Source organism: Ambystoma mexicanum, chromosome 1q (genome assembly GCF_040938575.1).
Source record: "Ambystoma mexicanum isolate Mex_15411 chromosome 1q, UKY_AmexF1_1, whole genome shotgun sequence".
Classification (NCBI taxonomy): domain Eukaryota; kingdom Metazoa; phylum Chordata; class Amphibia; order Caudata; family Ambystomatidae; genus Ambystoma; species Ambystoma mexicanum.
The window spans coordinates 65732808-65759678 of record NC_090922.1 but is presented as its reverse complement, the minus strand read 5'-3'; the positions used below and the strand labels follow the sequence as shown (position 1 = coordinate 65759678).

Sequence of the window (26871 nt, the reverse complement as noted above, 5' to 3'; positions counted from 1 at the left end):
CGCCAAACAGCCTACGTAGATTGAGCGCTGTAGATCTAGTGGGAATAAACCCGCACTGATCCGGGTGCACTAGCACTGGCATGTGCGGCAGGAGTCTGTTAGCCAGGATCTTCGCAAATATTTTAGCGTCACAGTTAATAAGAGATAAGGGTCTATTGGGGGGACGTCTGGGCTTAGGGAGCACTGTAATTATAGCCTATCTCATGGATGATGGCAGTGTTCCTACCTCTGTGGCCTCCTCCCACATGGACAAAAATATCGGGGCCAATACTTCGCTTAGCTCTTTGTACAATTCGATTCCCAGACCGTCTGAGCCAGGCGCTTTTCCGTTGGCCAATGATTTAATTGCTTCCTTAATTTCCTCAATCGTAATGGGTTGGTCTAACTGCAGTTTATTCTCATCACCCAATTTTGGAAGCGTTATGCTGTCTAAGTAAAGTTGAGTATCCCTGGGGTTTTTTAAGTCATGAGTAGCGTAGAGCTCTTTATAGAAGAGGGCAAATTCCCCATTGATGTTTTCCTCATTTGTCTGTACTATGCCGACGCTCCCTATTATGCTGGAGATCAGGATGCGGCCCCTGTCAACTTTCAACAGGTTAGCCAGTGTGCTCCCCGCCTTGTTACCTTCGCCATATCGGCGTGCTCTGACCGGAGTGGCCATGTACATGAACTCCCTATTTGCTAGTTTATTAAATTCTTGTAGGTTTTTATTAATTTCTGCCAGGGCATTATCCTCCTGTGAGGATGTGTATTGTTGCTCTAGGTCCCCCAGTCGCTTCTCAACCACCTCCAGCTCTTTCCTGACCGCTTTCAATAGCCCCGTGGACTTGGAGATCAGGATACCCCTCACCCACACTTTGAATGTTTCCCATAGCACCGAGGGGCTATCCACCAAATCCTTATTGGTCTCAAAAAAGAATTCAACTTCGGCCTGTAGTTCCCCCACAACCCCAGGGTCCTTAAAAATGTTGGAAGGCATTCTCCATCTCCTTACCGGAGGTTTAAGACTTTCCAATGTCATGTCTAACTCTATGGGAGAATGGTCGGACAGGGTGCGGGGAAATATTTCACTTCCATTAATTTGGTGTACTAGGGACGCTGACACCAGCCAATAGTCAATGCGGGACTCAGTGTCATGTACCGAGGAGTAAAAGGAGTACTGTCATTTTAAGGGATGGAGTGTTCTCCAGGCGTCTACCAGCTGTAGCTGTAAAATGATTTGATGCAGCGTGTTGGCTGCTTTCGAGGGATTCCTATGTGCTGAGGTAGAACGGTCCAGTACTGTATCTAAAATAGTGTTAAAATCTCCTCCCCACACTATTTGCTCGCCCCCACAGGTGCCAATCTCATGTAGTACATTTATGTAGAATTCAGGGTCATCTATGTTTGGACCATATGTATTAATGAAAATCATTGCTTCCCCCTTGATGGTGCCCCAAAGTAAAACATAGCGACCCATTGGGTCTATTTTGCTCCTCTCGAACTGGAACCCGACGGATGGATGTATTAGGGTTAGTACCCCTCTTGCCTGTGAGGAGTATTCCGTACAATACCTGTGAGACCCCCACCCTCTCAAGAACTCAGCATTGACCTTTTGAAGCGCATGAGTTTCCTGTAACATGACAATGTGGGGTTGGTGCCGAGTAATATAGGCTCCCACTTTCCTCAATTTGTTACGGTTGTTCAGTCCCCGGACATTCCAAGTAAACAGTTTCAATCGGAGCCCTCCGTTTACCCTAACAGAGTTAGCCATATCTGTGTTTCCAGTTTATATATTTGGCCTTTCTGTTGTTAAGGAGATTTCCGTGCGTTGCAATGTCATCACATTTTTTAACTTGTGAGACTTCTCGAACTGAGTCCCATTCCCCAACTTTTCCCCCCTTGCCCCCTTCCCGTACAGTCATATGATACTTTAAACCCCCACCCTCATCATCAACCCAAACATGACAATGCTGCCCCGCAATAAACAATCCCTTAAACATGTGGAACTTTCCTGAGGGTCACTAATAGCAGCCATCTGGCGCGCTTTAGGCTGAGGCTCACAGCCCAGATAAAACAACATTTTAGTTCAGTTCGTCACCTTTACATGTCCTCCAATGTCAATAATTTCTCACCATATGTTAGGCGATCATAGCCTGGTCCAGTCTTACCTCTTGGTTATGTATTCGCGTTTTGGTTTGCCACTCGATCTCCGGTGGGTATTGGTATGGAAGACTCAACATATGACATGGCGTCTGTGGGATTTTCAAAGAAATGAGCACGTCCCCCATGCTGTATCCTCATTTTTGCCGGAAAGATGAGGGCATAAGGTTCATTTCGCAATCGTAGCTGTTTTTTCACTCCTTCATATGATCTTCTTTGCATTTGCACGTTGGTCGAGAAATCTGGATATATGTGAATCGTGTTTTCTTCATGGCGTAGGGTACCTTTTTCTCTCGACAGTCGGAGTATAGTGTCCCTGTCTCGGTAGTTTAGGAGGCGCGCAATTATGGTTCGGGGGGGCCCCTGGCTTCGGGAGCGGTGCTAGGGTACGATGGGCCCTTTCAATCAGGAAGTGATTCGAGAAGGAGTCAGCGCCTAGGATGTCTTTCAGTAAGGCCTCAACTTGCCTCTCCATGGGGCCTTTTCCGAATTTTTCCGATACTCCAACAATCCGGATGTTGTTCCTCCGGGATCTCGATTCGAGGTCCTCGCACTTGGTTTGAGTCTTGTGTAGTTCTGTTTGGAGGTGGGCTATATCTCGACTGTGTTTTTGTATCGTGTCCTCGTTCACACTTATCCTGCTTTCAGTTTCCGTAATACGTGCGATCTTCTTTTCCACACAAGCTTTTAGGGATCCTATCGTCGCCACGATATCGTCTAGTTTAACATTCACTGCCATGAAACCATTCTGCACCAGCATTGCCAGGCGGTCTATCGGGTCGTTTTCCTGCCCATCGGATGTAGATGGTTCCCCCCCAGTCGCCCCTTGTGGCTGCGAACTGGTGAAGGTATCCATCAGGCCGATCTTTTTCCCTCCTGTCCCCTTTCTCTCGTTGCGGCCCATAAATTGCGATTGTCTGTTGGGAGTGGACTGTGTTCTCCCACGTGTTGTCACCCAATGTACCTCCGTGCAGTTCAGGATGTGGAGGAAACGTTATTTATATTCCTGTCCTTAACACAAGATAGGTCGCTTGTATGGAGGGATGAATCCAGAAGGTCCGCAGGTCGCCACTCCGGATTGTATTCAATGGGGGGGGTGTTCAATGGGGTCTCAACGGCAGTGCGCCCGGAGCAGTGAGGGCGGTTTGCAATGTTTTCCCGCTGTGCCTGTACGTGGAGGCGGCCCAGCGGGTAAATGGTTGATCCCCCAGCTGCGTGGGGTTGCTGCTGGCTGCACAGGCCAGGCGCTGCGGGGCACGATGTCAGGCCTTCCACCCGCCGCGGCTGCGTATTGTAATGGCCCGCCTCACGGGCATCGGTAATAGGGCCTCCGTCCCTGCCCACTCCCACTTACTTGGCGTGTGCATGTGGGGGGGGGGCACCTCCAGGTGAGGCCCGTTCTCCCAGGCAGCCGCGGGTAGTGCCGCGAGGAGCCGCTCCCGCGTCGCCAGCAGCCGCGGGCCGAGGCCGTGCCGCTCAATGCGTTCTGTGCGTCTTGTCTGGTTGGGAGCAGTCCGCATCCACCGGGCCGCCCCCGTTCCTCCTTCCTGTCGCCCGCCACGGTGGGCAGAGTGATCGCCGGAGTCCCCGCGTTCATGTCGGTGGGGGCGGCCACTCCGCTTCCCCCGTATCGCAGGATGGTGCTGGCCGCATGGCGCCCCTCCCCCACCGCGGCCCGCAGTCTAGGTGTTCGCGGAGCCTCCAGGCGGCCACTCGGGTCTCTCTCCGCCGCCGGGACTGCCAGCTGCAATATCTCGGCAGCGCGATCGCGGTTTTCCACTGCTCTTCACCAGGATGTGCCTTGCGTTTCTCGTCCCCGAATGCCTGCTTTTTTAAGGGTTTAGGACGAAGCTGAGAGGATTTATTTTAAAGTAGGATTCTGCCTGAGCCGGAGCTCTTGCACTAAGCGGCCATGTTTGATGTGCGCAACAGCGCCCCTGGGTTAAGGTTCATCGTTGAGACGGATGCCTCCGTGGCAGCCCTAGGTGCCGCTCTTCTACAGGAGCATAAGGGTCTGGAATATCCTGTTGCCTACATGTCTAAGACTTTGAACGACAGTCAGACACACTATTCTGTTATAGAGAAAGAACTCTTGGCCATGAAATCCGCCTGCGAAGAATGTTGGCATCTCTTGCAGGGGGCTAACCTGCCCTTTGAGATCAGAACGGACCATAAGAATCTCAAGATCTTACAGAAGATGGAATGTGTCAACTCACGCCAGGCCCGCTGGGCCCACTTCTTTACCCAATTTGACTTTACTTTGACCTACTTGGCAGGGTCCAAAAACATTCTGCTGATGCTCTCTCAAGAAGGCCTTATCTGGGCATTTCCCAGAAGGAATCCCCCGGTCTCATGCTCCCTGATGTCAAGATCATCTGTTCAGTTGAGTCTTTTTTAGAGGAAGTTCGCACGGTCACGCAGTCTGCTGCAATTCCTCGTGCTACTCCACCCGCCGAGGACATCCTCATTCAAGATGGTTTGTGCTTCAAGCAACAACATTTATTCTTGCTGGACATTCCGACCCGTCAGACGGCTTTAAGATGGTGCCATGATGACCCGGTGGCAGGCCACCGAGGAGTAAAGAACACTTTGGATCTGCTACGTCGCAGGTTTTGGTGGCCCTGCATGGCCAAAGAGGTTTCTTCCTATGTCTATTCTTGTTCGGTATGCTGTCGGTCGAAACACTACACCCAGAAGTCGATTGGTTTTCTTCAACAAGAAGAAGTACGTAAGAGACCTTGGAGCCTGATTTCGACTGATTTCATTGTTGATCTGCCACCCTCAGAAGGATGCTCGTGTATAATGGTTACAGTCGATTGTTTTACCAAGATGGCCTATTTCTCTCCTCTAGCTGGCCTACCTACCGCCGCTGAGATGGCGACAGTGTTTGCTAGAGAAGTTTTTCATTTGCATGGCACTTCGGACAAGATTATTTCTGACAGAGGCCCTCAATATACTTCACGATTCTGGAAAGAGCTGTGTGATAGATTGGGCATTGAACGTGCCTTGTCGTCAGGTTTTCATCCGCAAACCAATGGGCAGACGGAAAGGACCAACGCCACTCTTGAACAATATCTCCGGTGCTTCACTAATGCCCAACAGGACAATTGGGTTAGTCTGCTGTCCACCGCAGAATTTGCCTATAACAACTCCAGGCACAGTGCCACCGGCCTCAGTCCTTTTTTTTGTTCCTATGGTTTTCATCCCAGCTTTACTCCTTCTCTGTCATTGCCTCCATCTATTACTCCGTCTGTGGATGTTCTACTTACCAGTATCTGGGAAGCTCACAAGTCTGCTACCGAGAGTTTACAGGCAAGCAGTCTTCGGAACCGTTCCCACAGCAATCTCAAGCGCTTACCCGTGCCTACTTGGCGGAAAGGTACCAAGGTCTGGTTGTCCACGAAGTATCTACCTCCCTCTAAGCTGTCACCCCGTTTCCTGGGTCCCTTTCCTATCCTTCGCAGGATCAATCCGGTGGCCTTCCGCCTTTTACTACCCAGGCACATGCACCGCCTTCACCCTGTTTTTCACTCTTCTCTTCTTAAAGAATGCAAGGCTGATCCTTATCATCGCCCTTTGCCCCGGGATCCGGCGCCTACCGACATTCCTCCCGATGAATGTGAAGTGGCCTCCGTTCATGACTCCCGCTACCAGTGGGGTCGGTTGGAATATTTGATCCATTGGAAGGGTTATCCCCATTCTGAGGACTCCTGGGAACCGGTTTCTCATGTGCATGCCCCGGCATTGGTTCAAAGGTTTCACCGTCTGTTCCCGGGTAAGCCGGGGGGGTGTCCCTTGGGAAGGGGCATACTGTCACGCCGCCGCCTTCGGGTGGTCGCTGGCAGCTATGGAAGGCTTGGCGTTGGCGGCGCCATTAGGTGGTGCCGGGGTTTTCCTTCCCACTTCCTGGTTTGGCGGTCTAGTCTTTTTGTTTTGGTTCCCCATTTCCGTATTTAGCCTCGCCCCTTCCTGGGCTCTGTGCGTTGCAACTTTGTTTCTTTCGCTCTGTTGCTGTGCTCCTTCGTACTTTAACTCTGCTGCCTTTAGTGTTGTTGCTTTTCGCTTCCCCCGTGCACGTGGATCCCTTTTCCCGTACCGGTTCTGTCCTACCTTTTCTCCCCCCTCTCTCTCTCCCTCCTCTTGCGGTTTACGTACCTGCTTGTGGCTTCCCTTCCTTGTCTGTTTTCTCTCTCTCGCTCTGGCATCTATCCCTTACCTTTTCTTCCCATCCTGCCTGCTGCCATCCGGACTGCTTTCTTCATTTCTGCTCCTGGTACCCTTGCAATCCGGTACCCGGACCCGGTGTACTTCCTACGTAGTGGAACTCGCTCTCCTGTCCTGAGCACTGCCATCCGCTCCTTCTCCGATTCTGCTTCGGAGCCGGACCTTGTTTTCCTGCTGCATTGTGGAACTTGTACCTCTGTCCAAGAGGCTGTCTTCCGCTCCTCTGCCTCGGAGCTATTGCCATCTAGTCCGGACTACCTTGACATCCATCCCGATCTGGACGAGTCCATCTGCTGCTACATCCATCATGTTCTGGACGAGTTCAGTTGCTGCTACATCCACAGAGAGGTTTTTTTAAGCGGCTGCTTTTTTCCTCTCCAATTGGTCCCTGTGGGAAGGAGGTCGGCTGCTTCCCTGTTTAGCAGGGAATCAGGGTGGCTTCTTACCTCAGACGACCGTATCTCTTCTCAAAGAAGATAAAATCAAAGAAGAAGCTTTCCAGGCGAGAAGTGTCCTCAGAAGATACAGGTGAGGAGGAAGGGGAGGTGGACATTGATATTGCTGATAACCCACGTATCACGTCTGAGCTTGACACTTGCTAGCTTCAGAGCAAGAAGAGGATGAGAGTGAGCCCCTTCCTGATTTGCTGCATAGCAACCCTCAGGATGGCTCCATGGAGGGAGTACATCTCTCTCCCGATCTGACGCCAGAGCAGCAGAAGGCCTGCAGGGCTTTGCTCCGGCCGTATGCCTCTCTGTTTTCACTGACGCCAGGCCTTACACCGCGGTGTAGACACGAGATTGACACTAGTGACAGTGTGCCTGTCAAAACAGGAGCTACCGTATGTCAGATACAGTTAAGAACCACATCCAGGCTAAGCACGCCAAGATGTTGGATCTGGGTGTTATTGAACCCTCAACCAGTCCCTGGTCCAGTCCCGTGGTCCTTGTCGCCAAGGCAAGTTCCCAGGCAGGTACCAAGGATTGGAGGTTCTGTGTGGACTACCGAGGAGTCAATGCCGTCACCAAAACTGATGCGCGCCCATTGCCCCGGGCTGATGAGCTCGTGGACACTATAGGTGCTGCCAAATTTTTGAGCACCTTTGACCTTACCTCAGGCTATTGGCAAATGAAACTATGCCAAGGAAAAAACTGTGTTCTCAACACCAGAGGGACTCTACCAGTTTAGGGTCATGCCTTTTGGGTTGAAGAAAGCCCCTGCCACCTTCCAGTGATTGGTCAATCATGCGCTCAGTGGGCTGGAAGCCTTTTGTGTGGCTTACTTAGAAGACATTGCTGTCTACAGATCCACCTGGGAAGAGCATTTGACACATCTGGACTCCTGGCAGTGCAGCTCTCTCCGTTGGTTTTGGTGAACAGACCCATGGCACCCATGGGTAGGGGTACAACCCTGTGCCCCTAGTGTATGTTTTTGGGCACCTGTGTGTGACCCACAGAGCAGGGTACGGGCTGGTGGCAGCTCCGTGCTGAATTGACTGGTGCCCTGAGCGTCCTCCATTTTGGGATGCCCAGGCCCTGTCACTGGAATTGGTAGATTCCTGATGGAGACAAGATGGCCCCCGTGGCCTCTTGCCCTCCATCGCCTGTTACATTGATCTTCCCGGGAAGCCCTGACTCTGTCCCTTCCCCCTGACTGGCTGTTGGGTGGAAGTTCCATATATGGTAGTGTGGGGAAGAGCCTTCCCAACAACCGTATGTTGTGGGTACGCCTGTGGGTGGGACCTGGGTGAATGGAGTGTGTGACGAATACGCATTCTGTGTTGTGGGTGTCTCGTATCTGGTGTTTGACACAATGACTGAGACAGCCCTGCCCGAAACTGGTATGAATGCAGTGTGGAGAGTTGAATGGCTGCGTACTTGTCCCAATACACATAACGTATTGTGAGTGTCTGGAGAAAAGTGAATGGCCTGAATGCAACGTGTGCCTGATTGGCTGCCTGATTGGCTGCCTGCCTGCATGAATGCCCTTCACCGTGATTGGATGCTTGAGTATGACCCAGGGGAATGAATGGGAGATCACCCCTATATCTGGGGACCTCTCACTGCTAGCAATCGTGTTCAGAAGCTGAAGTCCACTATGACGAGTAACTGGAGTGAAACTGAAGCTTGACCTTGAAGCCCTGCTGGAAGAGAAGAATTGCTGTTGCTCTCCGTCACAATCTGAAAGCTGCTGTGTCTCCAAGGGCTGACCCAGAGAGGACCTGGTAAGGCGCCCTCTTCCCGAGCTACGAGGGACCATCATGCACCGCTAATCTTTGCCAAAGCTCCCTGGTAGACAGACCTTCGACAGGCTGCCGACCCGAGACAGGGACTGCCGCAGAATCCCAAGGAGAAGCGCCCGGACTGTTGTCCGCCACTGTCGACGACTGCCGTTGCCGACCGGAGCCGCCGTGCTCCCGTTTGCCTAAGAACATTCGAATCCAAGTCTGCATCGCCACCATCTTATCCCGCTGGAGAAGGCCTGACTGTCGGCGCGCCAAGGAGTATACAACGGTGGGTTTCCTGCCACACAAAGACCACAGAGACGCTGACGACTCGACGCCCTTGCGGGGCCACTGTCCAGAACTATCGACACCGAGGTGCCCCGCACGCCTCTTCCTTGCAGAACGTTTACACTTCCGCGTCAACGAGCACCGCTAGGAACAAAGCTGCCACTTCACCATCGTAGCTCACCCTGTTCTCCGTCAGACGTTCGACGACCCGTGACTCCTGCCTTAAAGGGAGGACACTCAAGAAGGGCCGTCGATTCCCCAACGAGGAACGCTGCAATGCCAGGTACTTTGGGGTTGCAGAACTATTGGGAAGTGTCTTGTGAACAATATATGGACTGGGCTTGTATCTTTATTCTACAGGTTGCCCAGGTGGGGGGGATCTCCACACAGACTCGGTAGCAGGGCCAGTATTCTGCCGATTGCTCTCACCAACTGCTTTCCTCTTACCTCTATTGTTGGTTTCCGTTACAAACTGATTTGTGTGCCATTTAACCGTATCGTTGATGCACTTTAAAGAGATCTAATAGTAATTGTGGTGCCACGTAGAACTGTATATTTGCCATTATAGATAACCGAGTACAAAGTGAGTTATTGTGATATTGTACATAACCTTGAATATTAATTATATAAAGACTGTGTTTTAACCAATACAGTGTGCGGACATTCCTTTGTGGGTGCTTGGGAACTACACTGTACTTAAGAACCAGCCCACATCACCTCCTGAGAAGCTAGGCCTTGATTGCTCGCCCACGTACCAATAATAGAGAATCTTGGCTGGGGTCCTCTGTGCCTCTCCTCTACCATATAGAGAGCAGAAGTACAGGCACCCCCTCCGGTCTTTACAGTCAGCATCATACGCGTTCTCCCATGTGTGGCCTCCCTTCTCCTGCTTGTCTTGGTCTGCCAGTCCTTGGCAGAGCAGGTTGGAATGCCAGGTCACCACATTCCAACTCCTGCTGAGCAGCTTCATTCCCAGCCTTGCCTCTCACTCGCAATGCCTCCTGGGAGCGACAGACCCTGTGGTTAGTCCCTCTTCCATCTTTAAGTTGCTTGGCGCCTGACCTCTAGAATGGTCGATCCAGTTCTCGGAGCGGTTGTTCAGGGCTTCTCGCCTCTTCTTCGTCACAGTATCTTGACATACATATTCAGCATAGTCAACCTTGTCTTCCTCGTCACAGTATCTTGAGATGACAGTTTAGGGGAGTCAACCCAATTCTTCCTCGTCCCAGGCCCAGTACTGCTAATACTATTGGTATGCCATAAGTACATGGGAGAATTTATAGGGAAAGAGGAAGGTGATGAAGGTGAGGGAAGAAAGGTGGGTGAGGGTTGATAATACTGTGTTAGCTCCCATGAGACTTTCCATCTGCATATTTTGGCCAAGTGGTGAGTTTCTTTTTGCTGCGCTTGCATCAGCGGCCCCCTTCCTTTGACCAGATTCAATAGTATTTTGTCAATTTCACTGCACTTTCAACACCACCTCTCTTGCTTCCCCTGTTCAGCCTCCCCACCAGCTCCCTGGTTTCCTCCCCTGCATCCCTACTCCCATTCCGCCCACTGCCCGATTGGCCAGCTCAGGGCAGGAAAACCTCCAGCAAGGGACTAGCCCCGCTGCACTCTTAAGCAGTGCACTTTCCATCAATGTATTTTGGCCAAGTGGTGAGTCTGTTTTTGTCAGGGACCCCTTTGCTTTGACCGGATTTAATATTATTTTGTCAATTTCACCACGCTTTCCGCGCCACCTCTCTTGCTTCACCTGTTCAGCCTCCTGTGAGGGGTCAGAAATGCGAGAGGGACACAAAGTTGTAGTTTCTCAATGTTTGCCATTTTATTAAAGTAAAGGAGGGGTATGATAAACGCCTCTCTGCCCTTATCCTAACGAGGATGTCCCTACCTGGCAAACTAAAGAAAGATGACCTAGTGTCCAAATGTAGAGGAAAGGTGGCAGATAACGTGAGAATGTTGTATATCCACCAGTGAAGTTGCATTACTATGTAAGTAATATATTCTGTTAACATAAGCAAACAACTAAGCAATTGTGTGGTAAGATATGGTCTCGTATGATTAAGTATCAACGTTAGCCATAGCGACTTAATATGGGTAATCATATTATAAATATGAGTAATGGACAACAACAACATAGTATAATTTATTGGAGCGATTATGGCAGGCTATCAAAATCAAACAACCTCACCCAATATGGCTGCCCTTCAAGCCCACGCGTCAGCGTGACGTACGTGCTAGGCAATCCCTAAACAACATAAGGGAACAAGGTAGATGCCGTGGCTGGCTCTCAGAACGGAATTTCAGCTGAACCGCTAGGTGAGTTTGGGTCTTTCGTGTACGACGCTTAAGGATTAAGTGGGGGGGCCGACTACGTACATATGCTTTTGATTTACTTTGGAATGAAGCATTTAAGCTAATTGAGCACGCCTCTCCCTCTGTCTCTTTTCTCTTATGACTGGATAAATGGGCCATGATTACAACTAGGATGTGGAACACGCGGTTGGACGGATTGATTTGGAATATCTGACGTATGCTTGCAGCCAATAATATATGGAAGTTAATTGATTCTCGCAATTGCGGACTATATAGGTACGTGGATACAGTTAACTCGTTATCAATGGCTGATGACTTTCAATTGAGTGCCCGTATTAATTTGTTGTAGATATAATATCCCCTTAATTGCAGTGGAGAATTGTATTTTGAGGGAAAATTCAGAGAAATTAACCATAACAAACTGGTAAGTGGCAATAATACTATACAGGCCACCTGTAGTGCATTTACCGCTTACCAGTTCAATTGTCAAACATAACTGTATACATTTCCACTTCCCTTTATTCCCTAGCGCCTGAGGCAATTGACAAGTATTAAAAAAGGTACACGCACTTCTGGCACTAATATACTAGAATATGTCTTTCGTGCATCTCGTGTGAGCACACATGTTGAACCACCTTAGGTTGTTCCTAACATGAATTTTCTTTTTTGTTATTATTTTTCACCACCCCATCCTTTGCTGTCACCCAATCTGCAATACGCTGTATACAACTGATGACTGATATCCTTTTTCTATGTCTTTTATATCCACGACACAGATGGATGATGTTATGTTGTACAAATGATGGAATATCATCAATCTGTTTTTCTTTTTTGTATGCAAATGGTTCCTCATGACTAATGCCCAACCACCCATTATCTGTGCCATTTTGTTTGGATTGGATCATAATGAATATCGTCTTTGCTGGATTAACCATTACCAATGTATTTGTTGCGTTCAGCCTCAGAGGAAGAGCTTTACAGCTCGAAACACGTGTCAGGCTGCTTCTGAAACCATTAAACATATGCAGTGACTTTTGTGATTAGTGCGCAGTGTGGAAGAAACCTCCTTTTTTGAAACTCTAGTGTCCAAATGTATCTGACCCTCACACTGATACATATAATAAAAGCATACAAGGAAAATATATCTGGCTTCAGTTCAACAAAACAGTGCAAATAAAGTCCAAATTTATAGTTTCTACAAAGTACTCCTTGTGACCAGGTATTGACTCCCTTCCCCTGGATCAATTCAGGAACACATTTGAAAATGTTCTGATTCACCAAAGTTCTGTTCAGTTCAACAAAAAAATCTCTTTTCCCTTCAATACCACCCTCCACTTAGTGAAGGGTAAATAAAGCGAATGTCTTTAGTTTCAGTTGTAACAAAACCTTGAAAAAGACCAAGCTTACAATTCCCACAAAGTACCCCTTGTGTCCAAGGTTTGGTTATCTTCCCCTGGATCAATTCTGGAAGGTTTTTCTGAAAGTTCTGGATCAAGAAAGTTCCATTCAGTTATATGAAAACGTCTTTTCTATCCAATATGACTTCCGCCTTGGTAAAGTCAATGGGCCTCATTGACAATGTTGCCGGTCCGGAAACAAGGGTACTGGCAAGCTCACTGGCACCCTTGTTTCTGGACAGGCAAACAATGTGTTTGCCTGCCGTGGCCGCTGTGCCCGAAAGGTCTGACCCTGCCGGGCGCAGTGGTCACAGTAGGCAAACCCTTCAAGGAAGCACCAGCACCGTTAGCAACAGTGCCGGTGCTTCCATGTCCCCGCCCCCATAGAGTTCCACAGGAATGGGGACTTACAATTTACCGGCACCTGACTTCCTGTAATGTGCCAGTGGCACCGGGAAGTCAGACGCTGGTAAATTATTACGGTCCGCCGGCAACCCGCCGGTAGCACCGGCAGGGTTATCGCCAGACCCGTACTGAGGCCCAATGTCTCTTTCATAAAACACCTGTTCAAAAACCAAAGCAACTGTTACTTCCAAGATCACAATTATTTTCTTGGTGAAATACGTTTCAGCAGAGCAGCACCACAAATGTCCTCTGTTTTACAACAGTTTGTCAGGATGATAAAAGTTAGTAGTTTCTTTTCCACCACACTTTTGTACCACAAACACATTTCTGCAAAGCCACTGTTTCTTTTCTGGTGTACTCACCTGCCAGGAAGTAAAACTCTTACAACTATAAATGTTCTCTTCTACTAGTGGAAATATTTGTTCCAATGTTCTACACACAAATATTTATTTTTAGGCTATTGTGAGAAACCTGCCTCTTCTCACCGGGGATCCTCTGCTCAGGTGGCCAGGAAAGGGCCATCGCTTTTGGATCTCGACCCTGGAGGTGGACAAGCCAAGAGGATCACCTGAGTCTGGGGCTTCCGGGGATTGGTGGGAGAGTGCCTCCGGTTGAGCCATGGTATTCCCCATCCCACTTTTCCATCTCCCCCAGTTGTCATGGGTTACTTACACTCAAAAGCTTTCTCTCTCTCTCTCTCTCTCTCTCTCTCCAATCACTGGAACGAAGAACAACATGCTGGGAGTAATGAGGATTACCTATAGGAATCAATGGGCAATGGATTCCTATGGACATTCTCCATTTTGTCCCTTTAACAAGGACAGGCAGAGACAGGCAATTCAGGTTGACCATCCGCACATGGCTCGATTGTGGTTCAACACAAAGGTTGGAGTGAGTTGGGAAGGAGGTCAGAGCAGAGAAGCAATGGCGTAGGGAGTTGTTGGAATGACCCCAGGGAGGACGGCGTGCTGCAGCATCGATTTGGTGAGCAGAGCGAACTGCTATCAGTTGGTGAAGCTGTGCATCTCGCGGACAGGACTCCAACAGCCAGGTCCCAGCTCGTGCTTAAAGGGCCAATGCTTGTTCCCTTGGGGTCAGAACCCCCAAGGGTGTCAGAGGGACAAATGGTGAGACCTTGACCTCTGCGTCACAATGTCGCAGGAAGCTGCTGCATTGCAACGCCACCTGGTGAGTTGTGTTAGACAGAGACTTGGGAAAGCATGCGAGCAGGTGGAGCAGCATTTGAGGAAGGCACCGGCAAGCAAAGACAGGCGAAAGAAAGCAGAGTGTAGCACGAGAGTGGCGCTGAAAGGGAAAACTCAAGGAAGAGTGAAAGAGGAAATTGAAACGGGCAAGCGACCCGAAGATGAGAGAAGAGGAAAGTAAACGCACAGAAGCAAAGCGGGTAAGCGGCCCGAGCACCGAGGGAAAAGGAAAGTGGAAAGCTGGACGGACAAGTGACCCAGTCCAATGGAGAAAGTAGAACAAAGGTACAGGAGTGCACGAATAAGTAAAGCTGGGCAAGAGGCCCGAAAGAAGAGAAAAGATGTAGGAAGCACTAGAGTAAAAGAAGGGAAAAGAGAGGTGAATAACCAGGGGCAAGCTGCCAAAGTGGTCGCACAGGAAAGAAAATAAATGCTCGGCAGTCTCGAAAGTCTGACAAGACACTGACCTCTCGGAACTGTATGCTGTATGAACTTGAGTTGAATAAGCTGAGACTTGGCAAAGGGAACCCCAGAGTCAGTTTTAACTTGTGGCTAAGACAATGTCCTTGAACATCTTTCATTATTTTCTTTGTTGAATAAGCTGATACTTGGGGAAGGGAACCGCTGAGTCAGTTTGAACTGGTGACTGAGACAATTTCTTTGAACATCTTTGAATATTTTCTTTGGAAAACGACCTAAGCTTGGGTAAGGCACGCCTTTAGATTATCCCAGATTGAAAAAGTGATGTTACAGTTCCTCTCATCGGTCTAAAGCCTACTTGTGCCTTATTTAATAGGTGATGTTCCTCTATGAATTCTTGGCTTGCCCTATATATGTGTGTTTCCAGGAGTTTAGCTGGATAAGGGATGTTGGAGATGGGTCTGTAGTTGGAGGGGTCGTCTATGTTTTCCTGCTGTATCCTTGAGGATTGGTTTGATGTATGCTGATTTGGAGGCTTGAGGCACTTCTCCTGTTGAGATTGATTGGTTGAGGACGTTCCTGTAGTATTCCATTGGTGTTCCTTGTGCAAGGATTGGTTTGTAAATGTCAGGGGGGCAGGGATCCACGGGGGAGCCTGATTTGTTGCTTTGATTTACGAGTTTGATTAAAGTATCCAAGTTTCGGAGTTTGTTCTGGTGTTCCTTGCAGCAGGCAGAGTCTTCAGTGTAGTGGTTGCATGGTCCGTTTTGGATGGTCATTTTATTTTTTAAGTGGTCTGCGAGGTCACTGCATCATTTCTTCGATGGTAGTGGAGTGTTGTTGCAGCCGCGTGGGTTGTTTATTTCGTTTATGATTTTAAACAGTTCTTTTTGGGTGTTTAGTGCTTTGAGGATTCTGTTGTCGTAGTATTTCCTTTTTGCTATTTGTATTTCCTTTTTGTATGAACGGGTATGTTGGTGAAGTTTACATTTTTTTCCACAGTCTTTATTGATCCTCCATTCTAGTTCTAGTTTTCGTTTTTTCCTTTTCATGGCACCTAGTAGTGGGGTGAACCATTTTGCCGTTGCTCTTTTGCGGGATGGATTGAAAGGTTTTTCATTTGCGATCTCGTCAATTGTTGTGGTGATCCAGTTGTGAAGTATATGATCCGCTAAACAACAAAGCAAATTAACAAAGTACATTTCCAGCAGGCACTTTTCCAAGCTTCGGTTGAGCAGGCCATGAAAATGTGTTACGATTGTGGACACAGCTAATCTTCAGGTTGGTGCCTTTGACTACACAAATAAACATCGCCAATGGCTTGCCACAAATTCTCCTATGTAATTTATGATCACATTCAATCATTTTCATTCATAATCTCTATCAGGCAGCAGTCAAAAACAATGTATTTTGGCTTCCTTAATAGCCAGTCGTCCAGCTGTACAGTGGTTTGCGATTCGATTGTGGTGAACAAGTTATCCACACTAGGAAGCGTGAAGTCAAGATCATGGACACAATTGTCTATCAATTGCGAAGATGCTTCAGTTATTTCAGTGTGTGATATTTCTGGATTTTCTGCAGCTATTGGGGAAACAGGGAACATTTTCTCTTTCTTCAATTGACATTTATTAGAGGGTGTGGATTGTGTGAACGGGTGTGCAAGCAATTCTGAAACATCTTCTGTGTTGTCTGTCTCTTCTGGGTGACGTAGTAGGCTGTAACAATGATCCATGGTTACTTTCCATGTGTCACTGGTGACATTCCATTCAAATTCCGGCCACTGGACATCTGCATCACGACTCTGAATCGTGTGAGGATGATGCTGAGCCTCAAAATGTTGTTGCTCCAAAGTGACATCAGTTTGGCAAGTGACATCATTAGTATCTTCTTCCTAGGCCTCTAATCAATGAAAAAAAAACATGTTTAATGTATAGCACACATACAGAATATATGAATTACAACCTCAAAATGTAATATCAATAAAATAACTTCTAAACAATGAATGTAAAACAAACATGTTTGTTATTTACCCTTGTTTTCCTAATTTGCCTTGAAACAGTCCATTTTGAGTTGCTGACCACAAGACCGAGATGAAAAACAGCATTTTGAAAATGTATAAACCAAGCAATGTACTCTTCCACTTAAGGAAACAGATCTACATATCTACAAAAAGAACCCAAGTTCAGTTTGTAAAACATTAAAACATATTAAAAATTACATTAAAATAAAAAGGGAAGATCAATTATATTTTACAATATCCTATGTATACCTCTGATACATGTGTCTCTTCAATTTTGACTGCTTCATTAGTACATTCCTTGTAAGTAACAAATTCAGCAAAAATATTGCATTTATTAAACAACTAGCTGTGGTACCCGGCATTGACCGTGTCCTGATCGAGTGGTGTCTCATGTGCCCTGGAGGATGTTGCTCTTGTCCTCAAGTCTTGCTTCAGTTTGCTCTGGTGTCTCATGTGCCCTAGAGGATGTTGTTCTTGTCCTCTGGTCTGCAAGTCGTGCTGCTGTTTGTTGTTGTGTTTCAGAAGCTCTTGATATTGATTTTCGCTTTGCATCAGATGGACCTTTTCCAAGTGATGTTTGTTTTTTGCGCAGCATGTTTCAGTCACTCAATGGCTTTAGCACATTGGAGAAAATGTCCAAGAAAGATTAATTGTGCTATCTTCTTGTGAATAAACTTAAGAAAACTGTAACCTTGCCATTCTCCATATTTTGAGTGGCGTGATAAAAAGAAAATGTTTAATTTCCTTTAAAAATGCTTTTATAAACATTTTCGAACTGTATACAGTAGTAATACATTTCAAAGGAATAACCAACACATCAAACATTTTGCTTCAGACGCCTTTCCAAATTTTGCTGCCTTCTAGTACCTACTGCAGTGAATCGGGGTGAGCATCAGTAAATGAAGGTGTCTACGGAGTGAATTTTTTGTATCCAAACATAGACTACAATCTTGCCCCAGACAAATAAGGAATCCATTCAAAACTTGGTAGCAGTGGGTTCAACGGTGTGGATTTCTATAGCCGGGCAAACATACACACACACACACATCCAAATTATTTTTGCATCTAAGATTTTTGCTTCCAAACAGACTACGATCTTGCAACAGACAAAAGTGGAATCCAATCAAAATTTGGTAGACGTGGGTTCAATGGTGTGGATTTGTATAGCCGGACAAACATACACACATACATAGAAGAAATTAATTAATGAAAATACAGGACTCTGCGCCAACAACTCAAGTTGAGTTAAATCTTAGATTATGCTTTATTGATCATCCATGACCATTGAGCCCATAATTGATAACATGTTTCGGCTCCACTGAGCCTTTTTCAAATCCGGGCTACCCATAATTGTAATATAGGACATACAATATATCATAGTCAAAAAACAATTTGTATGAACGACATCATAAAGTATAACATAATACCAGTTTTCAAATATCGTGACCACAAAATATGCATAATAACATGAAAGAAATTAGACAGAAAAACAAGGATGGGCAAAAGGGAAGGGTTCATGGGTGTAGAAAAATAGGCAAACATATCATAATACATTGTTATGTTTGAGTAAACAGAAAAAGAGCACAAAAAACAGAAACAAAAACACAAACAAAAAGAAAAAAGAACCCATTAGTAATCATTATTCTTCAATTCATTGAATAATATAACCAAATTCTGCAATGGTCCCTTGAGACAAACTGACAACTTGGTGGATGTCCTTACCCGAAATTTGATGTAACCAGTTCTTATGACTATTTGTCCATGTAGTAGTAACGGGGTGCAATCCCCAATATCAATCTAAACAAAAAATGTAAGTAGCGAAGGTAAATAAAACTGATTGTCCAATTTAGAATATACATTAATTGTGTATATCAAGGTTGCCTGTGGCAACTAAGGCATTTTCATGAGAATAAATCCCGCCCTTCACCAAACGGGCAAAACAACTCTTCTTAATGGTCACAGGCCATTTCTGCCTTATTCAAAACAATTCATTATAAGTTCCGTAGTGAAGACAATTGTAATTGACCATCATTACGTAAAATGATGACGCATTTCCAATTATAGAACACGTATATCAAGTACGGAAAGCACAACATATAGCTTATTTTGTTGCTACTCGTCAAGTACCATTAAAGCTAAATCTCATTGAAAAGTAAACCATGAGATAAGCGGTCCTCTCTTACCAGTTCCTGGAACACAAACAGTCACACGCGTCGGCAGGTAAGCCGAACGCTTACCAGGTATGCCTTCTTATACTAGGCGTCATCACTGTGCGCGGTTACCACGGCGACGCAAGGACAAGCGTCGTCATTGAAAACCGCATTCTATCCCCCAGCATTCTACAAATTACATATGCTATATAATTCAAAATATTTGAATAAAGCCTGAGAAACTAACAAAGCATGTATACCAATGTCCAGAAACTCAACCCCGAATACATCATCGGCCAGTTCTGATGCAGACTCAGACCAAGACAACCAAGCTAATGCTAGTTCCAAATCAATTGAACAAAGAGGATACTTGAATCAGATCAAAAGATACAAGAAAGGGAATCGTAATTCTACTCAGAAAACAGTCCGTTTTCAGCTACCACCAACTATGGGTATTTTGACACCTGTGCTAGGAGAAGAGGAAGGAGGGGGTGTAGAAAACGACGGCAACATAGGAAGCTTACAAGCAAACAAGAGACAAACCAGGGCCAGCTCCAAGGAGATGAGCACCAACAAATAACAGATGATCTTGTTCTCAATTTGTCTAAAAAAACTATATCTCAAGAGGAAAGACTTCTTCTTAACAAGGGTTTATCCTTTGCACCCACATGTAACTTCAGTCCATTGGACGTACAAATCGATTTATTTAAATTTACCAGAAAATTGAAGTTAAAAAAATTTTTTGCAACCAAAGCACCGGGTGATTTTCAACCTGAAGAGGCTAGCATACTTATCAGTGATAAGTCGATCCAGGATATTGAAGATACATATACATTGCGTTCATTGACCGAAGGTGATCAATATCATGTATTTCACTTATTAGATGAACTCAAGATAAAATCTGATACCCTTACCACAAAGGAACTTAAAGTACGTTCAAAATTCATGCCACAGTTGGCATCTGACAACGTCATTGACACTTTTCAACAAGCAGTTTCACGAGATCTATATAATCTTAATTGTAAAAAACATAAGAATTGGATTACTCAGAACAATTTAACTAAATCGGAAAGGAAAGCACTTGTTTCGCTTAAATTGGATTCACGGACAGTAATTAAAGAGGCTGACAAGGGAGGCAATATTGTGCTAATGGATCGGGAGGATTATTTGGAAATGGCATCCAGACATTTAAATACCCCTGGGTGCTATGAATTAAGAACGGATGATTTTCGAAAATCAGCATTGGAGCAAGTTGAAGCGCACATACTCAATTGGCATAGAAAAGGATTGATAACGGATGATGAACGCACTTATTTATGGATAAAAGAACCGGTAACTCCAACAATGTACTTCTTACCGAAAATACATAAACCCTATGAAAGGATACCAGAGGGCCGCCCGATCATGAGTGGGATTGGGTGGGTCACAGAGAATATCTCGGAATATCTGGATCTATTACTCAAACCAAGGGCTATGTCACTTCATTCATATTTGCAAGATTCCACCAGCCTTATACGGAAACTAAAAAACTTTACTTGGCAGAGTACCTTCCTTCTAGCGACTCTAGATGTGAAGGCACTGTACACGTCTATTCAGCATAAATGGGCCATGACTGCAGTTGACTACACTTTCAGGCATGAGTCAGCCTCGTATTACAACCATTTGAACATGATTAAAGAAATGTTACATCTCACGTTTGATCTCAATGTCTTTACCTTTGACAACAAGGTATACCAACAGACCAGGGGGGTAGCTATGGGTACTAAATATGCCCCAGCATTGGCGAATATCTTCATGGGGATGTTGGAAGACAAAGCAATATACACTGAATCATTTTTCATTGAGAAAATCCAATTTTGGACAAGGTACATCGACGATGTTTTTTGCATCGTCGATAGTAGCATAGAGGAATTTCACGCATTTGTGGACAAGTTAAATCTTAATTGTTTTGATATTCAATTTACTGGAGAATGCAACAAACAGCGGATACATTTTCTGGACTTGACAATATATTTGGAAGATCAAGTACTACAAACAACTACATTCAGAAAACCAACTGAAGTTAACTCAATATTACATGCTAAAAGTTGTCATTTTCGACCAACTATCACCAATATACCATTGGGTGAATATATCAGAGCGAGACGAAATTGTAATAGTAACTTAAAATTTGAAGAGGAATGTAATCTATTACAACGACGTTTTAGAAGGAGGGGATATGCCCAAAAAGATATAAGTAAAGCATACAAGAGAACCAAATTGATGCAGCAGCAGGATACTTTGAGACAGAGACAAGGGAATAATTTGGAAGCTAACATGCCGATTAGCTTTATCACTCAATATTGTTCAGACCACCAGAGATTACGAAAAATTTTGAACAAACATTGGTACTTACTTAAATTGGACAGTCATATTGGTGAGTTTGTGAGTGATCATCCACGCATTACCTTCAGAAGAGCAAATACACTTAAATCTATCCTTAGTCCATCGTTATTACCGGACATTGAGAGCACTACTCAAGGTACATGGTTACACAAGAAAGATTCTGGTTTCAGGAAATGTGGAGTCTGTCCACAATGTAAATATGCATACCAAAGAACAACGGAATTCGAAGATAAAAATGGAAAATGTTGGATCATTAAACAAGGAATTAACTGCAAAACAACTTTTGTAGTATATGGCATCATCTGTGTCTGCCACAAACTATATATTGGTAGCACCAAGAGACAGTTGAGAATCCGTATCCGTGAACATCTAGCCAAAATTGGCAGTCAAGACCCATCACTTCCGTTAGCTGAACATTGGCAAAAAACACATCAGCTACATCTCAAATCGGAAATTAGATTCATTGGTCTTAAACAAGTATCCTTGAACAAAAGAGGTGGTGACAGAGTGAAGGCGTTACGACAAGCGGAAGCAAGAGCAATTTGTTACTTCAATTCGACAAATACAGGACTTAATACAGATAATGAAATGGTTTCATTCTTGTGAGATGTAGTACATTTCAATCTGGCTTCTCAAGCTCGAATAATTTTCATTGTTATACTTGATTTAGAACACGGCTCATTGTTTATTAGGAGGTTACATGTATTTCAGGGTGTTGTTAAAGGGATACCCCATCATAATTGGTAGCTCAGTATTTTATTTGAATGTTGCGTGTAATGCTCACCAACCTTTTGTAGTTAGGTGCATTAGTGCCCGTGATTATACATTACTGTGATAGTAACCATTTAAATATTCAACAAATATAAATTGGGTCAGGAGAAGCGTATACATGCTTTGTTAGTTTCTCAGGCTTTATTCAAATATTTTGAATTATATAGCATATGTAATTTGTAGAATGCTGGGGGATAGAATGCGGTTTTCAATGACGACGCTTGTCCTTGCGTCGCCGTGGTAACCGCGCACAGTGATGACGCCTAGTATAAGAAGGCATACCTGGTAAGCGTTCGGCTTACCTGCCGACGCGTGTGACTGTTTGTGTTCCAGGAACTGGTAAGAGAGGACCGCTTATCTCATGGTTTACTTTTCAATGAGATTTAGCTTTAATGGTACTTGACGAGTAGCAACAAAATAAGCTATATGTTGTGCTTTCCGTACTTGATATACGTGTTCTATAATTGGAAATGCGTCATCATTTTACGTAATGATGGTCAATTACAATTGTCTTCACTACGGAACTTATAATGAATTGTTTTGAATAAGGCAGAAATGGCCTGTGACCATTAAGAAGAGTTGTTTTGCCCGTTTGGTGAAGGGCGGGATTTATTCTCATGAAAATGCCTTAGTTGCCACAGGCAACCTTGATATACACAATTAATGTATATTCTAAATTGGACAATCAGTTTTATTTACCTTCGCTACTTACATTTTTTGTTTAGATTGATATTGGGGATTGCACCCCGTTACTACTACATGGACAAATAGTCATAAGAACTGGTTACATCAAATTTCGGGTAAGGACATCCACCAAGTTGTCAGTTTGTCTCAAGGGACCATTGCAGAATTTGGTTATATTATTCAATGAATTGAAGAATAATGATTACTAATGGGTTCTTTTTTCTTTTTGTTTGTGTTTTTGTTTCTGTTTTTTGTGCTCTTTTTCTGTTTACTCAAACATAACAATGTATTATGATATGTTTGCCTATTTTTCTACACCCATGAACCCTTCCCTTTTGCCCATCCTTGTTTTTCTGTCTAATTTCTTTCATGTTATTATGCATATTTTGTGGTCACGATATTTGAAAACTGGTATTATGTTATACTTTATGATGTCGTTCATACAAATTGTTTTTTGACTATGATATATTGTATGTCCTATATTACAATTATGGGTAGCCCGGATTTGAAAAAGGCTCAGTGGAGCCGAAACATGTTATCAATTATGGGCTCAATGGTCATGGATGATCAATAAAGCATAATCTAAGATTTAACTCAACTTGAGTTGTTGGCGCAGAGTCCTGTATTTTCATTAATTAATTTCTTCAACGTATGGGACGGTTAGGCTTTTTACCGTCCTTATACAGTTGACCTGCGACTTCATTGACCGGATTTTGAAACTTTTAATCTTGCACGTATAACTATCGGGATTGTAAGGAGTCGCCCTGGTGGAGCAAGGTTTTTCAAAGCCACAGTTTTTCAATACACACATACATACATTCAGCTTTATATATAAAGATTTCATGTTAAAAATTTTGATCTCACAAAGTACATCTTGAGAAAGTTATTTTCATGATTGTCGACCTTACAGTATCAGTTAAATGTTCCAAAAAGATATGGTTAATCGTTGTAATACAATTTTTACATTCTTATCAAGATAAAGTCGAACACTGTGTACTTGTGATGTTTTAAAACAATATATTTTAAATTGTACTTGATAACCTTCCGAGATGTCAAAGGGAGTTGGTGTCAGATCTTCCTGCAAAATATAGCAAGTAAATTGTTGCCTCCTAAAGTAGTTTCCGTTCTAATGATTTTTTTTAATCTATCATCTATTCAGCTTTGGGTAGGCAACTAAAGGTTATTAACAAGCACATAAACCCTTCATGTAGTGTAAGGTTACATGTGCTTCAGTTACAAAGTGCGTTTTTGTGATGGTTTTCTATCATTGTTGCATGTGTGTGGGTGATAAATACAACAAGGTTGTTGATTGTATGTTTTGCAATTTGAGGACAGTATTGAACATTTTCAAAAAATAGCACTTATCTTAATTTCAAACAATATAAATCAACAACTACTAATATAACTCAATACACTCTCAATTATCATACTTCATTCTCCAGACTGGTTGCAATAGAAGAATAGTACGTTGATGAATTTCCAGATTTCCCCTATATCAAAGTAATTGTTATAATAAGGAGGTAAAAGCAAAACAAAAAAATGTAAATGCAAAAGATGGTTGATATTGAGATACAATCCTACATGCCACTTTGTATAAATAGCTAATATGATACATAACAATGATCAATATGTTTAAAGTTGAACTTGACCATATACATGTATTGTGTAGTCGCATCTGAAGGATTAGTATAAAGATATTCCTTGTAAGGTAAATGACGTTTGCTCTTGACTCTGGAATAGTGGTCCATGTTGAATCTCTGTCTTTTATTCAATGTATATATTCAGAATAGTGTTCAACAGAAAATGCACATTAGTGTTATAATTTAGACCACATCAAACTCTCTAAAATAAGTTTACGTGCATGTCAGTTGGCCTCACTGTTTGGATATTTGACGTGTCTGTGGTTTACTCCGTGGTAACGGTCTTTACTTCTATCAGTGTGGTCTAGGTAAAGAAATACATGGTGGGGAGTCATTACAAGTGTGCCGGTCCAGAAATAAAGTGCTGGTCATTCCGTTTACCAGCACTTTTACCGGACCGCACTACTGTGAGATGTAATGCGTGTAATACGGATGCCGGTAACACTGCACACTTTTCCACCGATTCCGGTAGCACAGTTGAGAAACCTGAAGGTGTCTCACTTACTAGTCCCAGGGGATCTGTCATCCCGGTGGCCAGGACAAAGCCATCGCGCTTGGATCCAGTTCCTGGGGGTGGACCAGTGGGAGAGGATCACCTGGATGAGGGATCTTCGGGGAGTGGAGTGGGACACCGACGGGCGAGATGCAGTACCCCTTCCTTGTAACACCTTTTACCCATCCTACACTGTAGAATATTTAGATCTAACCCCTCGCCCCCCATTTCCAACACAAACACTTTCTTACACTGTAACAGACAACGGTCTAACACCAGAGCCGTTTACCTGACATGCCCCAACACACAAGTCAGGCAGAGTCAGGCAATTGACAATAACCACGCACACCTGACGGTCCTTTACCTTTCCCCGCAGGGATAAACGGCAGAGCACAAGAGCACACTATGTGCAAGGCCGAACGCACGAGGACACAGTTATAACAGACCGGCAGTAAGCAGAGCAGAAAGGCCGCGAGACGTGAAAGGACGATGAGGAGGGGATTGCCCTTGCCATTTTCAACTCAGACCCTCGAAGCCTCTGAAAAATAAATCAGAAGACAGGGAGTTACAGCTGGTGTGTGGAGGAACAGATGTCAACGGTGCACAGGGGCCTCCAGCATTGATAGCACAGGCGGGGGGGCACACTGGCTACCGTGGTACCGTCCTTGACTCCAGAAGCAAGATAAGCCAATGGGTTCAACACAGCTGGTGAGTCAGAGGAAGCTGATAGCAAACCGAACTGTGTTGAGCTCAAGGTTGCAAGTGGCAACATTATATGAATGCAAGAAACTTGAGAAGAAAGAACTTGTGTGTGTGTGTTTGAACTTTTGGGAAAGCCCAGACAAGGGCCAGCTGCAGAGTGGTCAGGCGCTGCAGGAGTGCTCATTCGAAGCACTCTCGCTGGTCCCTTTTGTTTTATGTTGAAACTGCAAGTACCAGAAGGCCCTAGGAAAGAATGGCGTGAGATGTCAGAGTGGTCCTCCTAGGGTCACGTGAAATCCCCTATACAATGGAAAGTCTCTGATCAATTGCCAAGAGAAAGCTAGGAGGCGGGACCCCCAGTTTTCTAAAGAGAATGTTCTGAGAACTGTGACAAGTATGAACCCCACAGAGGGATGCCTAGAGAAAGCTAGGGAAAGGGAACCTGCTTTCTGATAAGATTGTGAATATTGTGGAATAAGGCAAGTGCGTACCTGACAGAGGGATGCCGGAAGAAAGCTAGGTGAAGGGAACCCACGCTTTCTAATGAGAAAATCATGAACTATGTTAGAAATTCATGAACTGTGTTCAAGATGGCTATGTGAATCCGACGGAGGGATGCCAAGGGGAAAGCTACTGAGAGTGAATCAGGCATTGAGATAAAGCACAGTGAACTGTTGATGGATGCCTGCGAGTGGGGGTGAAAAGTAATACACCTGTGAATATTGTGTGGACAAGAGTGAACCCAGTTGAGGGTTGTCCACAGTGAGAAGTTGTTTAAAAAGACATTAAGGCTCTTGAATATTGCAAGCTGTATTTGAAAGGCTGTAGTGAACCCGATGGAGGGAGGCCCAAGCTACAAGAATGATCCGAGCCCGGCAGAGGGAGATCCTAGGGGCAAAGAGCAATCGCTCAAACTGCAAGACCACTGAATTAACTTTTGTTTGTTGTTTGGATCCAGCAGGCCTTCTAAGGCAAGAGACTTTGCTGAAAGAGACTTGGCCCTTGAAGGTTCTGGTTTCGTTTAATAGACTTGCGAACCTCGTGCTGGAGAGGCCCAGGAGTGTGCTGTGCTCAGGAGTCCTGCCTTGTCCCATGCTAAAAACGTGGGGAAGGGAGACCCCGCCAACCATCCTGACTAATCATTTTGTAAACACAGTCACTTTCTCTTTATCAACCCAGACTTTTGTTGCTCTTGATAACTCACTGGTTGTGCTAAATGACTTTCCTTTCTCTTTTTTCCACACTTCAAGGCCGTTACCAGCGCCTCCTGTGGTCCTCCCCAACTCTGCCGTTCACCCGGAAGAGTCACAGGCTGTTTCCTGGCACCTGGAAGGTTTCTTTCCTCTGCTCGCTCGGCTCTGCTTTTAGAACACTAATGGCTTCCCGAAAGCTTGGAAATCTT

The 26871-nt window shown here is 45.0% G+C and overlaps 1 protein-coding gene and 1 long non-coding RNA gene across 2 annotated transcripts in view; one reads left to right on the top strand and one right to left on the bottom strand.

Annotated features, from left to right (window-relative positions):
• Window positions 1-26871, bottom strand: part of COG8 (component of oligomeric golgi complex 8) — a 293499-nt gene that overhangs the window by 260504 nt on the left and 6124 nt on the right. The window lies entirely within an intron of this gene.
• Window positions 22055-23243, top strand: LOC138520983 (uncharacterized). The gene is made up of 2 exons (XR_011282900.1): window positions 22055-22750; window positions 23133-23243. It is a non-coding gene; the product is annotated as an uncharacterized lncRNA (long non-coding RNA).